Source organism: Psittacula echo (assembly GCF_963264785.1).
Source record: "Psittacula echo genome assembly, chromosome: Z".
In the NCBI taxonomy this organism is placed as follows: Eukaryota; Metazoa; Chordata; class Aves; order Psittaciformes; family Psittacidae; genus Psittacula; species Psittacula echo.
Genome location: NC_137742.1, coordinates 100,813,633 through 100,830,641, shown reverse-complemented (window position 1 = coordinate 100,830,641; position 17,009 = coordinate 100,813,633).

The following is a 17,009-nucleotide window of genomic DNA, read 5'->3' as shown; positions in this document are numbered from 1 at the left end:
TTTCTTACCCCCTCTTTGCCCACTGGCAGCCCCTTAAGAAGGACATGGAACTGTTGCAGCAAGTCCAGAGGAGGGCCACGAGGATGATCAGGGGACTGGAGCACCTCCGGTATGAAGACAGGCTGCAAAATTTGTGGCTGTTCAGCCTGGAGAAGAGAAGCTGCGTGGAGACCTCATAGCAGCCTTCCAGTATCTGAAGGGAGGCTACAAGGATGCTGGGGATGGACTCTTCATCAGGGACTGTAGTGACAGGACAAGGGGTAACGGGTTCAAACTGAAACAGGGGAAGTTTAGATTGGATCTAAGGAAGAAATTCTTTACTGTGAGGGTGGTGAGGCACTGGAATGGGTTGCCCAGGGAGGTTGTGAATGCTCCATCCTTGGCGGTGTTCAAGGCCAGGTTGGACAGAGCCTTGGGTGGCATGGTTTAGTGTGAGGTGTCCCTGCCCATGGCAGAGGGGGTTGGAACTGGATGATCTTACGGTCCTTTCCAACCCTAACTATTCTATGATTCTAAGCAAAAAAAGAAAATTATACGTATGTTTCTACATAGGGATGTCTGATACATCCCACTAAAGTAATAAACCTGTTATGAGACAAATCCCACCTCTTATTATTCTTAATTATTCTCTTTCACATCCATTCATCTGGTTTTAAACCTTCTTGCAATTTTGCAAGATGAAAGAGTTTAAAAAAACGCAATTAATTGTGCTATTTTGTCTACAACAGCATACATTATTGTCTTTTAATTTTTTTTAGCAGCTTGGAAAACAGCAGGAGTTAGCAGAGGGTTTTCTAAGTGAACCAGCCCATTTAAAATGACTGCATTATCCAGGTTCCTTCTGACTTCATGTTTGAAAATGCAGGCAAGCCCAACTGCTAAAACAACAATGTTATTGCTGTGCTGGAGATGAGAACAGTCTGGTGGTAGACACATTAGCACACAAGATTTATGGAAGGAGCCATGGGCCTGATGGTGCAGATCAGCACGACATGGGACTCATGGGCAGGAACTGAGGAGGGACAGAGCCTTGGGCAACATGGTCTAGGATGAGGTGTCCCTGCCTATGGCAGCGGGGTTGGAACTGGATGATCTTCAGGTCCCTTCCAACCCAAACCATTCTGTGATTCTATGAATTGCAGGCTCCCAAGTCACATTAATGTATTTCAAAACCTTGACATGAACAGACCTTTAAGTAATAGATGATTTAGAAGGTAAGCTAGAAAGAGCACAGTGTGTCCCAGTGCGAACAGCACGCACCATGTAACTTTAATGTCTGTGGCATGGTCAGAGCATCCCTTCCACTGCCCAAAGTCCCAAAAAGAAAATAGATCCCAGTCTTGGCACTGTGCAGGGGAAATGCTGGAGCTGCTCTTCACTTTTGTGAATCTCACTGCCAGGATAGCGGACATAGCTTAGCTCTGACAGGGCTTCTAAGAGGTTTACTATTTCTGGGTTTTCTAAGCCGTATCTATTGGTATCTAAAATTTACACCTAATTCACTCTCCTGATTCAGCTGAGGGTCTCTGTATGAGACAAAACAAAGAGCACTGTGTACAGTTTTGGTGTCCTCAACATAAAAAGGACATGGAACTGTTGGAGCAAGTCCAGAGGAGGCCACGAGGATGATCAGGGGACTGGAGCACCTCCTGTATGGAGACAGGCTGAGAAAGTTGGAGCTGTTCAGCCTGGAGAAGAGAAGGCTGAGTGGAGACCTCAGAGCAGCCTTCCAGGGTCTGAAGGGGGCCTACAAGGATGCTGGGGATGGACTCTTCATCAGGGACTGTAGTGACAGGACAAGGGGTAACGGTTTCAAACTGAAACAGGGGAAGTTTAGATTGGATCTAAGGAAGAAATTCTTTACTGTGAGGGTGGTGAGGAGCTGGCACAGGTTGCCCAAAGAAGTGGTAAATGCTCCATGCCTGTCTGTGTTCAAGTGGGTGCCATGGTTTAGTGTGAGGTGTCCATGCCCATGGCAGAGGGGTTGGAACTGGATGACCTTAAGGTCCTTTCCAACCCAAGCCAGTCTATGATTCTATGATTACTCTGCTCTGAAGTCCAAGGCACTTGGCACTTCCTCAGATCGGTGGTGAGGCTGGCTTTGCAGGAATTGCTGTGTCTGACAGGATTACCTTGGGAACGCAGAACTAAAAACCTTTAGTTTTAGAAAACTTTCGTTTTAGAAAACTAAAGGTTTTTAGTGTTCTCTTCCTTTCACACCCTGCCCGTTCGATCCATAACAAGATCATGTACAGCCAGACACAGAAGGGCTGAGCCTCTCCCGCTGCCCTCTGGGGAGCAACTCCAGGAAGAGCATCATTCATTAGCACACAGATGGTCAACCATCCATCACTGACCACCATACGGCTGTCTTCACAGACATCCATCACTTTTGTCCAACCACAATTTTACCTCATTGAAGCCGAGTGGTATTCCTGCAGGACAAAAAGGACACCAAGGCACTGCAAGGATGTAATCATGCTGTAAATTCCACCCTTTCTGCCTTTTCAGCTGTATTTTCATGACAGATGGCAGATTGTGACACAACTACAGCATCTCCCACTTAACTGCAGAACAACTTGCCCTTCTGGCTGCATAAACTCCATCATTGTACAAGCCCTTGGTGGCAGCTGCTGTGAAATCATGGAACATTTAAGAGGCTGTCATTCATATTTCTTTGAATCTCTGTAGAATTGATAAAAATTGTATTTCTGGGTAAGATTTGAAAGAATAAAAGTCAGTCACCTAGTTAAGAAGCACATCCAGTCACACAGATGAAGCAGCAGCAAAAGCAGATTCCAGATGCCTAGCTGGACCTAAGAGAGGGGTGTAAGGGCTCCAGAGAGAGGGATGCACTTCAGTTAATGCTGTCTGATGAGGACCTCTACCCAGATACAGCCTGAGGTGTATTATGGGCACAAAGACACCAACCAAGAACCCGCTGTCAGGAAAGGATTAGGTGAGAAGGATGGGGGAGTTCTCTCTAGTTTAACCTTAGTGCCAGTAAGATGAGACAGTGTCCTGGGTTCAGGACACTGAATGTTTTCCCCATTCCTTCGTGTTTTGGTTTGGGCTTTGCTGATTCATACCTATGGGTTGGAACTAGATGATCTTAAGGTCCTTTCCAACCCTAACTATTCTATGATTCTATGATTCTATGTTATCTTTTCAGAGCTTACGAACAGAGCTAAGTCCAGCCACAGGGTTGACCAGCTTTGAACCTTTTGTACTTCCTGGGTGAGCATTAGCTGACCACAAGAAATGAGGCTGCTGATGCTAGGGCTTGGCTTCCTCCCCATAAAATGCTTTTTGCTTAGAAGAAACAAACTAGGAGCCTTGGCAAGACTCTGGCCAGCCAGCTGCATGCACGTGAAGCCGCAGCGGTTCTCATGCCTGGGAAGATTTCACAATTCCCTCAGAATTATGCATGAAACATGATTTCATTTGCAAATTCAAGTCATGTATTATGGGTTTTTTTCTTCCCTTGGCTTTTGTTGTTTGCAGGGATTTGAATCAGAACATCCTGTGAATCCCGTTCTAAGTGGTTTTGGCAGTAAGCATTTACTCAGGATGAGAATATCATTGCCTCAGCTCAGTGAGTATAGCTAAAGAAGGAGAGGCTGGGTGACTGCAAGAAGGTTGAATGGTTGGTGTTTGTTTCCTAGCCCAGAAAAAAAATTTGCAGAGTTAGTTCTGCTCAAACTAACTAAAGCTTTAAGTGGGGAGAGTGCATCCCATGAACCAGATTGCAAACCACCTCCATAGCCGGTTCAGGTTGGCTCCCAATGTTTTTATCACTAGTTTTACATTCATGGAGTGTACAAACGTGTATTTTATTGACAACAAAAAGAAAAGAAGCCCAAACTTGCTCATTGCAAACAGCTTCCTATGGGCTGATGCAGACAGAATTACCTGCTTCAGGTATAACCCTGCAATACCAGCAACCAGACACATGTCCCAGAATGCATATGAGTGCAATGATGATTTGATAAAACCAGGAAAATCTTCCTACATAATGACCTCAAAGCTGACAAGTCAGAGACCGTCCTCTGCTTTCTAGAGCTGCAAGATTATTGCAAGACTAGTAAGACCAATAGATACCAGTCTGGGCTAGGTGCAGTTCAGTACTTTCAGTACCCTCTTTCCTATTGGAAAGGCAGTATTAGGTTTGATGGGAGATGTACTGCAGCTAGCTCTAATTTTACTGTGCTGGCATCCAGAATGCCTCATTAGCTTTCTCCTGCCAGCTTCCTGCAACACACTAGGATGCGTTCCCTTGCTTCCCGTTACTTTCACCTCTATCATTTGGAGACAGGAGCTGTTTTGCCTGCCTTTCTTGGTGGCACACATCAAGGTGACACGTTCTCAAAACACCAGTCTCCCCAGATGCAGCTCAGCCATGGAAATCCCTGATTTTCTTCAAATTCTCCAGATGGTCACCTCCCTTCCAGCCTGATTTTCCTTTCCATTTACCATTACAACAGAAAAACAGCTAAATCATCTGCTTGTCTCCCTTATAAGAATTAGCTTGTTGGAGTTAAAGAGATCATAGCTCAGCTGCAGAGGAGATGCTTATGTTTGGTAAAATTAGCATGACTTCTAGGAATTCTTGGGATTACTTTTCTTCACTGTGCTGCATCTTTCCTCACATCCCGAAGCCTCTCTGTATGCAAGAGGGTTTCTTGCTAAAATCCAGGTGCAAATACGCCGTAAATATTTAGCGAAGTGTAGTCAATTGTTTAGTTAAGATGCCGGCAAAGAGCTGCCAGCTCTGATTGCTGTCTAAACACAGCACCCAAGCAGGCAGCAGCATGTTCTGCTGCCACACATTACCAGTGAGTGATGGCTATCAAGGTCTCTGTGAGTACCACAGGGTGCCAGCAACATTCCTCCATGCAGTCCACACAAGAGGCAGGTTGTGCCCCAGCATCACCTACTTTTCACAGTTACCAGTGGTCCCAAGTCATACTGGAGTCTTGGAATAAATCAGACCGGGGACAAAAAGGAGCTTCGCTGGGTTTAGGTTAGAAGTAGGTAGAAAAAGCTGCTCATGGGAAAAATTAGCAACCAGCGCTGCTGCCTAAAGGGAATTGGGTTGTCAGTCACCCCTGACACAAGCCGAGAGCAAACAGCTTGACAGCATGGAGGGGTCACAGGAGGAGCAAACTGCTGCCACTGCTGCTTCCCAAAAGATACCAACGATGCTTGGCACTGAGAGATGTCTGTGAATCTGAACAGCTTGTATGATAACCCACAGGGAATTCCAGTTCATTAGTGTAACAATTAAGACACTTGACATAAATGCTTCAGTATTGAAAACCTAATTACTGCACCAGGAATTTGTTACATTTACAAGCATCCATTAAGAACCAAGAACGACCCAGGTTACAACAGGGCTTCAACAGGTTAAACAAAAGAAGCCTGAAGAGCTTTCATCTCTCAATGGAAGTATTTGCTGTATCTCTAGGGGCTCCTGCAATAGCAGCATGCATTGGATGTTGCCCTCGGCTGTCCTGGTGAAGATGCCCAGGGATCCTGCAGGCGCTGCTGATGCTCTGGCAGCATTCCTGTAAAGCTGCTTGCATGCCAGTGACATACTGACAGACATAATTTAACTGCCCATTCCCTGCAGGAATGCCAACATTTATCTTCACTCCCAGTGACTCCACTGCTAGAGATAAATACTCTCAGGAGCTGTCAGATGGAGGCAGCTGTAAGATAGCTCTGACGTGCAACTGTTGTCCAGCTTGAGCAAACAGTAGTAATGGCACTATGGAATGAAAAAGGCCTCTGAAGGTATATCACACGTTCAGGTAGGACCCTGCCAGGTACCTCAGAGCGTCCACAAGCTGTAGTGGAGCCAGGATCAGCCTTACAGTGGCTGTCCCTTCATGTTAGCCATAGCAATACTGCTTCCACTAGATGCTAAACACCAGACAGCAAAGGAGCAAGAACCTTTCAAGACCAGACCAGATCAAGACCAACCAGAGGCTCTGGGGAACCAGTTTCCATGATGAACATGAGTCTATTGGACCTCAACAGACAGGCAACCACAGGCACAGTCTATTGCATCAGCCCTGCTTTCCCTCCTTACGTAGGTACACATGCTGCCAGGACAAAGTGCCCTCTTGAGCTGATCAAGCACTGTGGAGTAAGAAGAGAAAACCCAAACCCAATATCTTTCACTGGATACCAGGAGGTTGTGCAAATGTTTACAAGGAAGATTAACTCTTACAGAGGCATCTGGCACTTCTGAGCCAATTACCCCAAAATGCTTGGGACTGAGTATTTTTTGCAGGTACTGGGTACTGTTATTGCAGTAAGATATGCAAAAGATATCAAGAGCTGCCTCTCAGCTCACAAACTTACCCAGAATATTGTCCACATAGGCAGAAAGACTCACATCTTAAGGCATTAACCCCTAAAAGATAGCGGAGTGCAGACACTGCATACTGCTATTAGAAGTCTCACATAACCTTAGGGGGAAAGCTCACATTTCCTCCCTTCCTCAAGGAGGAAACCTCTGATGCTTTGCAATGCTTTCTAGAGACTCCACATCAACCTGCCACTTCAGGCCACCCCACGCCCCTTGAGGCAGCATTCCCCACTGCTGCACCTCAGCAGTGATGAGGACACAGCCTCTCCAGACCAGGAGCTCCCTTCCTCTCCACAGCACAAAGCCATTGATAGGTTTTAGCTTTAAGCTCTACCTGGTACATGGCACATCCATCATGTTGCACTCGTTCATGCGTAGGCACCTTTTGCTGCCTGACGCTCAAATTCAGCCAACACCACTGGAGAGGGGCTGCTGTGTTGCTGCCCCTTGGACACAGCCGTCCATTATGGCACATATGGGTCTGTCATGACCTCCCATTTGCTTCTCCACACCATATGTTAAATCAGTAGGATGAGCAGAATCATTTGTCTTGGTTTTAACATCTATCTTTTCTTATTATCGCTGTTAGCCTTTCCCTATAGAATCATAGAATCATAGAATAGTTAGGGTTGGAAAGGACCATAAGATCATTTAGTTCCAACCCCTCTGCCATGGGCAGGGACACCCCACACTAAACCATGCCACCCAAGGCTCTGTCCAACCTGGCCTTGAACACCACCAGGGATGGAACATTCACAACTTCCCTGGGCAACCCATTCCAGTGCCTCACCACCCTCACAGTAAAGAATTTCTTCCTTAGATCCAATCTAAACTTCCCCTGTTTCAGTTTGAACCCATTACCCCTTGTCCTGTCACTACAGTCCCTGATGAAGAGTCCATCCCCAGCATCCTTGTAGGCCCCCTTCAGATACTGGAAGGCTGCTATGAGGTCTCCACGCAGCCTTCTCTTCTCCAGGCTGAACAGCCCCAACTTTCTCAGCCTGTCTCCATACGGGAGGTGCTCCACTCCCCTGATCATCCTCGTGGCTTCCTCTGCACGTGTCCCAGCAGTTCCATGTCCTTTCTATGTTGAGGACACCAGAACTGCACACAATACTGCAAGTGAGGTCTCACGAGAGCAGAGTAGAGGGGCAGGATCACCTCCTTCGACCTGCTGGTCACGCTCCTCTTGATGCAGCCCAGGATACGGTTGCTTTCTGGGCTGCGAGCGCACACTGAAGCCGGCTCATGTTCATTTTCTCATCGACCAACACCCCCAAGTCCTTCTCCGCAGGGCTGCTCTGAATCTTTTCTTTGTGCATGAACACTTATCCTTTAGAATGCTTGAAAAAAATGCAGAGGAAGCAATTGCATGGCCCAAAATCCTGTTTTCAGGCCAACACTGGTGAATGGGTACCATTTTGGGGATATTTTTGTGTGTGTTTTCTGTTTTCTTTTAAAGAACAGTGCTTCCCACTCCAGCATCTAAAACAACACATTTACAATCATAGTGGCAACATTTGGGGTGAAGGGATATAAAAAACTCTACATTATTGCATGAACATGCAATTCAAATGAGGCTATGAAACAGCTACCTCCCAACATGAACTTTTAACATAAATCTATGTGATAAAAACATTTTTTAAATTGCTAAGTTTTTAACCTTCTACTTCAAAAATTCACCTGTGCCAAGATTACCTTACTCTTACCTTACATTAAAACAGAAATGTATCACCTTTACTCTCTTTTCCACCATTAATCTTTTTCACTAAATTAATCCTTTAGGATTTTGTCCTTCAGGCAGCAAATAAAACTGATTGCCCAGACAAGCTGTGGACGCCCTATCCCTGGCAGTGTTTAAGGCCAGGTTGGATGGGACTTGGAGCAACCTGGCCTAGTAGAATGTGTCCCTGCCAATGGCAGGGGGTTGGAACTGGATGAGCTTTCACGTCCCTTCCAACCAAACCCATTCTATTATTCTATGAATTGAGTTAGGGAAATTAAAGTCATTAAGATGCTTTCTGAGACATGCAGAAGCCATAATAATGATTTCTAATGCTTTTTCTGAAAAAGGTAACATTCATCGGAATAGCAGGGGAATAAATCACCCTCGGGCCGTTCTCAGATGCACATCTTCTTCTTCTGTCTTGTTTGCTTTGTTCTCTGTGTCATACACACATCAGAGATTTCCACAGATGCTGGCGGATCGGTGTCAGCACTTGTTGCTGAAAAGGCATGCCCACAGGAAACCCAGGGCAGACAACAATGGCTACTCTCAGACGGCTGCTATGGAAATTGTTATGGCTAAAGGGCAATAATGTGGTTGGTTTTCTGTTATGAAACAAAGTACAGTGTGATATTCTTTCCACCAAAAAGTCAGCACTGCCAGACTTGTGCAGACTTCAGTGTGGGATTGCTGATGTGCATTGTCCTTCTGCCAACATCTTCTCCCCATTCCCAGGGATTTGGAAATAAAAGGTCTGCTTCTCCCATTGCCACCCAAAGCTACTCAGAGGAGGTCAAGCTTGGAGCATCCCCCATTGTCCTCACTGATGTCAGAACAGGCAACCCCATCCCAAGGTTTTGTGGGATGGGATGCTACAAAACCAAGGAACACAAATAAGTATTCAAAGTAAATAATTTTACCACAGCTCACAACCTCTTAAATGGCACTTTTTAAAGTCATTTCCCTTGGTGAAGGAGGTATGGAAGGCAGCAGGTAGGTTGACGTGATCGAAAGTGTGACATGCCAACAGAGCTGAACCAGCTCAAACCCATGTCCTACTTGTCACTGTGCTTCCTTCCTTCACCATCTGCCATTTATATTAATCAGTGTAATTTTCTTTTATTTAGATCTTTCATTCTCACACCCCTCGATTTTTGCTTCATCTTTCAGCTTCTATTCTGAAGTTTGAAACATGTCCTTTTACAACATAAGAGGAAAGTCCCAAATCCAGATGGTGGAAACATGGCTGGAAGGCAAAACTGATGGAGGAAAACTAGTCTAATTAGGAGGTCACTTCTAGAAAGAGCTACACACTCTGCACCTCCCAGACTTCTCCTGATTTATCAGACTAATAGCAAAGGCTGAGCTGGCTCCACTGGGATTTGAAAGCTATCCTTTGACTACTGAGCCATCCTTTGTTCTCTCATACATGGCAGCTGCCAAAATCCGAATTCTTAGCTCACAGAATTAGTTTCCAGCTTGTTCAGTGCTCTCTCCAAACAAGGATATAAATTTGGATTGTGTAACCTACATATTCTAGGCATTAAACCTGTGGAGACTGTTTATATCACCATAATTACTTTCATGCAGGTTATTAAAGCCAGATTCATTAGCTTAAATTACAATGACCTATACAACATGCTTAAAACCCATTCATCCTATTAAAGAGATTTAAAACTCATCTCCTGTCATGAGATGTCTGTGATTCTTGATTTGTTGTTGGGTCATGCTTTAAAAGCAAAAGCAATTACCTCTCTTACCGCAGTAAAAGCCCACTGCCTCAAGTTTGCCACAATGCATCTAAAATTGAACAGCAACAGCTTTAATGTTCAGCTTGGATGACACAAGCATTGCTTATTGAAATACTGACTACGATGGTGTCTGCATACCAGGGAGCACTACATCAGCTGACAAGTTTCAGCAGGAATGATTGCACCTCAGGCATCTCAGGATCCAATATGCTGGGTGTTTCCTGGCAGCGGCAATACTTTCCATTTATGTATCCTAACACTTTAAAGAAACAGGAAAAAAAAAAGACACCCTCCTGTTAATGTCCTTGCAGGAGCCAAGATCTTTTATTTGAATGATTTTCCTTTGAAGTCTGCATGAGTTTTATTTCAAAGGAATTTTCTTTGAGAGTTCCTAGAAATATGATGACTCCATGATCCACAACACACTTGGGTGTTGCATCATTTTGGGAATCCAGCTGATTCAAAACACAGCCATAAAAAAGCTAAACCAGGCAATGTTTTACCCCCGAAAGGATCCCAGAACCAGTCTCTTTAGGAAAAATATTGCAAATAAAAGACAGACCAGGGACAACGCAGGCCCCCTCCAGAAGCTATTGGGAGAACTGCCTACCCTGGATTTGGAGAAGGCTGAGGTTTTTAATGACTTCTTTGCCTCGGTCTTCACTGGCAACAGCTCTGACCACACCACTCAAGTTTTGGAAGGCGAACGCAGGGACTGTAAGAATGAAGACCCTAGGCCCACTGAAGGAGAGGATCTGGTTCGAGACCATCTTAAAAACCTGAACGCACACAAGTCCATAGCACTTGACGAAATCCATCCGTGGGTCCTGAAGGAGCTGGTGAATGAAGTTGCTAAGCCACTGGCCATCGTATTTGAAAAATCATGGCAGTCAGGTGAAGTTCCCAATGACTGGAAAAAGGGAAATATAACCCCCATTTTCAAGAAGGGGAAAATGGATGACCCGGGAATTACAGAGCAGTCAGTCTCACCTCTGTGCCTGGCAAAATCTTGGAGCAGATTCTCCTGGAAGGCATGCTAAGGCACATGGAAAACAAGGAGGTGGTTGGTGACAGCCAGCATGGCTTCACTAAGGGGAAATCCTGCCTGACCAATTTGGTGGCCTTCTATGATGGGGCTATTGAACTGATAGACAGGGGCAGAGCAGTTGACATCATCTACCTGGACTTGTGCAAAGCGTTCGACACTGTCCCACACGACATCCTTGTCTCTAAATTGGAGAGACATCAATTTGATGGGTGGACCACTCAGTGGATAAAGAACTGGCTGGATGGCCGCACACAAAGAGTTGTGGTCAATGGCTCGATGTCCAGCTGGAGACCAGTAATGAGTGGTGTCCCTCAGGGATCAGTGTTGGGACCGGTCTTGTTCAACATCTTTGTTGGTGACATGGACAGTGGGATTGAGTGCGCCCTCAGCAAGTTTGCCAATGACACCAAGCTGTGTGGTTCGGTTGATACGCCAGAGGGAAGGGATGCCATCCAGAGGGACCTCGACACGCTTGTGAGGTGGGCTGATGCCAGCCTTATGAAGTTTAACCGTGCCAAGTGCAAGGTCCTACACCTGGGTCGGAGCAACCCCAGGCATGGCTACAGGTTGGGCAGAGGAGAGATTCAGAGCAGCCCTGCAGAGAAGGACTTGGGGGTGTTGGTCGATGAGAAAATGAACATGAGCTGGCTTCAGTGTGTGCTCACAGCACAGAAAGCAACCGTATCCTGGGCTGCATCAAGAGGAGCGTGACCAGCAGGTCGAAGGAGGTGATCCTGCCCCTCTACTCTGCTCTCGTGAGACCTCACTTGGAGCATTGTGTGCAGTTCTGGTGTCCTCAACATAAAAAGGACATGGAACTGTTGGAACAAGTCCAGAGGAGGCCACAAGGATGATCAGGGACTGGAGCACCTCCTGTATGAAGACAGGCTGAGAAAGTTGGGGCTGTTCAGCCTGGAGAAGAGAAGGCTGCGTGGAGGCCTCATAGCAGCCTTCCAGTGTCTGAAGGGGGCCTACAGGGATGCTGGGGATGGACTCTTCATCAGGGACTGCAGTGACAGGACAAGGGGTAATGGGTTCAAACTTAAACAGGGGAAGTTTAGATTGGATCTAAGGAAGAAATTCTTTACTGAGAGGGTGGTGAGGCACTGGAATGGGTTGCCCAGGGAGGTTGTGAATGCTCCATCCTTGGCAGTGTTCAAGGCCAGGTTGGACAGAGCCTTGGGTGACATGGTTTAGTGTGAGGTGTCCCTGCCCATGGCAGGGGGAGTTGGAACTTGATGATCTTAAGGTCCTTTCCAACCTTAACTATTCTGCGATTCTATGATTCTAAAAATGAGCAAACTCAAGTATTTGACCGAAACACACTGGAAAACTGACTTGTGCACAGATGGATGCTAATGGCCATCTGATCCAAGCAAATAAAACGTGACCCATTTTAGTTGTATCTGTGCAATGCTGTGCCTGGACTAGTTAATTTACAGCAAAAGCAGTGGGGTTTGATATCACTGAGACCTGAAAGTCCCCTGGAAGCATCCTTTAGATACAAAAAATACATACAAATATTATAACGACATTTTTTAGGCAACTATAAACAAAACAAACCCCTTGTATACGCAGCATGCACTCATAGGAACATGGATGTTATTCCCTCTCTTCTCAGTATAGCAGGGACTCAAACTGGCAAAATCTGGAGATTCTCTAATATTCATGTATGCCCTAACAGTAAGAAGTCATTTTAATGGTCACACAGTCAAAATTTAAATATTTCAGTTTAGAAATAGCTAAGCTTCTTTTCTTGATTATTACATTATAAAAAAGCAACTGTTCCCTTTCTCCCCACTTCCATTTTTGGCCTCTGATACTGAAAAATGGGCGTTAGGATTACTGTATGTATTTGATGCTATATTGATGGCTTTGGCTTGAATAACAAAGAAGTTGTGCATAACCATTACCAAGACAGCCAGCATAAAATTGTCTGCTCAGCCTTCTACAGACTTTGAAAGCAGTTTTACGAGTAATCCCTGTCCTCACATGAGTCCATATCCCTCAGTGACCCAGCACTCCCCACTCTCCCATGCCACCAGTTATATCCAACCCAAAATTCACTATCAATGCTCTTGTTTGAACACTGTTTAAACTTTCCAGGCCTTTTCCCTACTTCCAGCCACATGGAATGTTGACACTTCCTGCTTTTCATGAAATGCAGAGGCCGTCCTTTGGCAAGTGGCCACCAAAACTTCCCTACCATTGCTTCTTGCCGTGGCCAACTATTGACATAACCACAAAAAGGCCTGATATTTTATCTGTCTTCTCCAGCTTGCAATGCTAGAAGCAAGCATTAGATAAGATGACCGTTAGGGGCCCCATAGAGAGGGCAAATGGATCCAGAATAACAGTTACAGAAGCAAACTACATTCCAGTTCATCTTTTGCCTCACAAAGCTGCGTATCTGCAAATCAATTGTTCACATGAAGTAAGAGTATTATGTCAGCCAGAGCAATAAAAGCAACATGGGAGAGAGGGAGGCCCAGGACAACAGTCACAGATTTGCTTGGTAAAAAGGATCCAACAGCATTTATGTCTCAGTCACAACCTGCATTCCAGAGGCTGGATCAGAGGAATGTGGATAAAACCTGCTCTTTAATAACGATTTCTGCAGCTTATAACCCCTTTTAAACTATACACATGTGGGTTTAATATATACACACTTGACTAGAGTGGGGCACTAGGTGACATTTTAGAGTATTATTTATTAGACCTTTTTTAGGGTTAGAGCCAATTTCTTCAACTTATCAGATGCTTTTCTTCAAGCCATATGCTTTTTGTTAGAAACGTTATCTTTGAAAATAGACCCAAATCGTGTTCGTTAGTTTGGGGGTTTTAATACATCAGTTTCCCATGCCAGAACTAAACATCCTCTCTTTCCACACATAAAATAGCTTTGCATTAGGTATATATGTAACCAAAGGAGCATGACATGTAGGCATTGGTCTTTGAGAGCAGGAGCTTCCATTGTCATTAATATCTGCACGGGTGTGCTGGCCACGAACACCCACAATTTATTCTGCAGTTCTTCTAGCCTCACAGTTTGGATTATTTGCAATGCAAACCATTAGCAAAAAGAAATTTACCTCTAATATTATAGCCCATTAGGTGGCACATAATTCAATAATATGTTACAATAGAATTATCTTTAAAAGACAAAATAAGATCCCTGTAGGAACAAAGCCATAACAATCTTTGATACCAAAATTATTGATGCTTGCTAAAATACCTTTGTAGTTAGGTAAAGAGATGCAAAATGACTATTTAGAACACAAATTTCCTGGGAAAGAAAAGCAAAAATAAAATAAATCAAATCTTCCATGTAGATGCCTAGTTTAATATGTCTGCAATGTGGAAGATAATAATCCTATTAAGAAAAGGGAATAAAAAATAAATTACACCTTACAACCACACCCAAATAACAAAGCAGCAATTTAATCTTTAATCTTTAAGGCTTCTTCCAACCCAAACCATTCTATGATTCTAGGACTTGGGGGTGTTGGTCGATGAGAAAATGAACATGAGCCGGCTGCAGTGTGCGCTCGCAGCCCAGAAAGCAACCGTATCCTGGGCTGCATCAAGAGGAGCGTGACCAGCAGGTCCAAGGAGGTGATCCTGCCCCTCTACTCTGCTCTCGTGAGACCTCACTTGGAGCATTGTGTGCAGTTCTGGTGTCCTCAACATCAAAAGGACATGGAACTGTTGGAACAAGTCCAGAGGAGGCCACGAGGATGATCAGGGGAGTGGAGCACCTCCCGTATGGAGACAGGCTGAGAAAGTTGGGGCTGTTCAGCCTGGAGAAGAGAAGGCTGCGTGGAGACCTCAGAGCAGCCTTGCAGTATCTGAAGGGGGACTACAAGGATGCTGGGTATGGGCTCTTCATCAGGGACTGTAGGGACAGGACAAGGGGTAATGGGTTAAAACTTAAACAGGGGGAGTTTAGATTGGATCTAAGGAAGAAATTCTTTACTGTGAGGGTGGTGAGGCACTGGAATGGGTTGCCCAGGGAGGTTGTGAATGCTCCATCCTTGGTGGTGTTCAAGGCCAGGTTGGATGAGGCCTTGGGTAACATGGTTTAGTGTGGGGTGTCCCTGCCCATGGCAGAGGGGTTGGAACTTGGTGATCTTAAGGTCCTTTCCAACCCTAACTATTCTATGATTCTAGAAATTAAAGTTTGTCATGAAGATTGCTACTCAAAACAGCCAACTGGCTGCTAAGAGGAATTTTGGCTGTATAATATATAATATGCCTGAAGGCAAAATTCCAGTCCACCTAAGTTACACCTAAATTGTGCGTGAAATGAAAAACAACCACATCCATCAAAGAGGGGGATGGAGATAGGCTGACTGTTAAGTTCCCTTGCCCTGAAGGCAGCCAAAATTCAGAGGTTGCCGCCCCTGGCTCTCTATCCCATTGCACCCGCCTTTCCTTTCAGCTCACAAGCTGCTTTTGAACCACTTGGGATCATGTCCTGCCCATAACAAGGCACCAAATGTCATCCTGCCCCTTTCCCCTGGAAGAGGTCCCTCGGTGCTCTCCTGCTAAGGGAACAAAGGGCAGCACAGGGAGGGAGCACAAAGCTCAAAGGGTAAGATAAGAAAGAAGTCACAACAATACAGTTACTAAATGATATTTTATTATGCATTTTTGCTGACAAATAATAAATTTTGGAAAATAAAGGAAGAAATGGGCAGAGATAGACATAGCCCCAGATTTTGAGTGAAAAACATTTGGTCACAGTTTCTCAGTGGAAAACAAAGGTCTGTAATCAGCAGACTGATACAAAGCTGCAAGGACTCAATAGTAAAAGCAGTAATCATAACAAAATGTACAGGACAGGATGATTTCCACACTGAGGCACAAACTAAAATGGTGGGCCAAGTCTGCTGACCATCCTCTGTGCATTAACAAGACTTCTGCACTAATGTAAAAGATGTAAGAAGATACTACAGGAAGAAATACTACAGATGCAAATTAAATAGTGATTTTGTTCAGCTGACTGCAAGAGTACATCACATGAGGAGGATTATGACAGAAGACTGGAATTTGCTCAGAAAAGAAGGAGAAAAAAGGTCTATCTACATTTAAAACCCAGAATGTAACAACTTTTACTTTTTCATCATCAGAAAAGAAATGCATCTTGTCAAAGCAAGGCACAGGACAGATGGCCAAACCAAGGAATGCAGGGGGAGTATGAAGCTTGCTTTCAAAATATCACAGCCTTTCAATGCCAGGGGATGTGACAGGCAATGAAAAATGCGAGTGGGGTAGGGAAAATATAGGTGAGTTGCCCAGTCTCTTGGGACTGGTGAGGATTTTATGGTATAGGGCACAGGGACAACCAGCAGCAGGGAGGGTACCTAATGCTCCTACAATGAATTTATGGAAAAGGAATGACCAAAATCCAGCAGAAGATAGACACTGGACTCCAGTAAAGCCAGCATGAAAACTGACTCAGAGGAGTGAGCACAAACTCTCCCCAAAATAGAGGGTGACATAGGAGGGTGTCAGGAGTAATGGGCAAAACCATGAGTTCTTCATAACACCAGGGGCAAGCAAGGAATTGTACAAAAAGCAGACGTGAGATCAGAGTTTAAGGAAGCACAGTCATAAATAAGCAAGGGTCAGAATAACCAAAGACAGTCATATAAAATTAGCAGCTGATACACTTATCATTACTTTTCCTAATACTGTAGGAAGGAGATTGATTACTTCTTCATGAAAGTCTTGACCTGTCTTTTTTCATTTTCCCCCAACTAACATATGTTGCTTAGTCTAGCAAAGAGGATACGTGATAAACATCACAACTGTACTTCACAAAACTTGATGGGGAAAAGGTCACTAATTTCTCAGGTTCAACAGCAGCAGAACTAAAAAAGCCTGCGACGTATTAGGCTGAAGCTGCAGTGAGAAGGATTTGCATCAGACATTTCTAAATCTCTTCAGTGATAGAAATATATGTAACTCTTCATGATGTTTAAGAAGGTTGTTGATCTTCAAGGATTGTTTCATTTTGAAAAAAAATAGGTTATACATCTGCCTGTGTGATGGTGGTGCCTTTTGAAGCAGACAGGAACTATATAACCTCATGAGATACCTTAC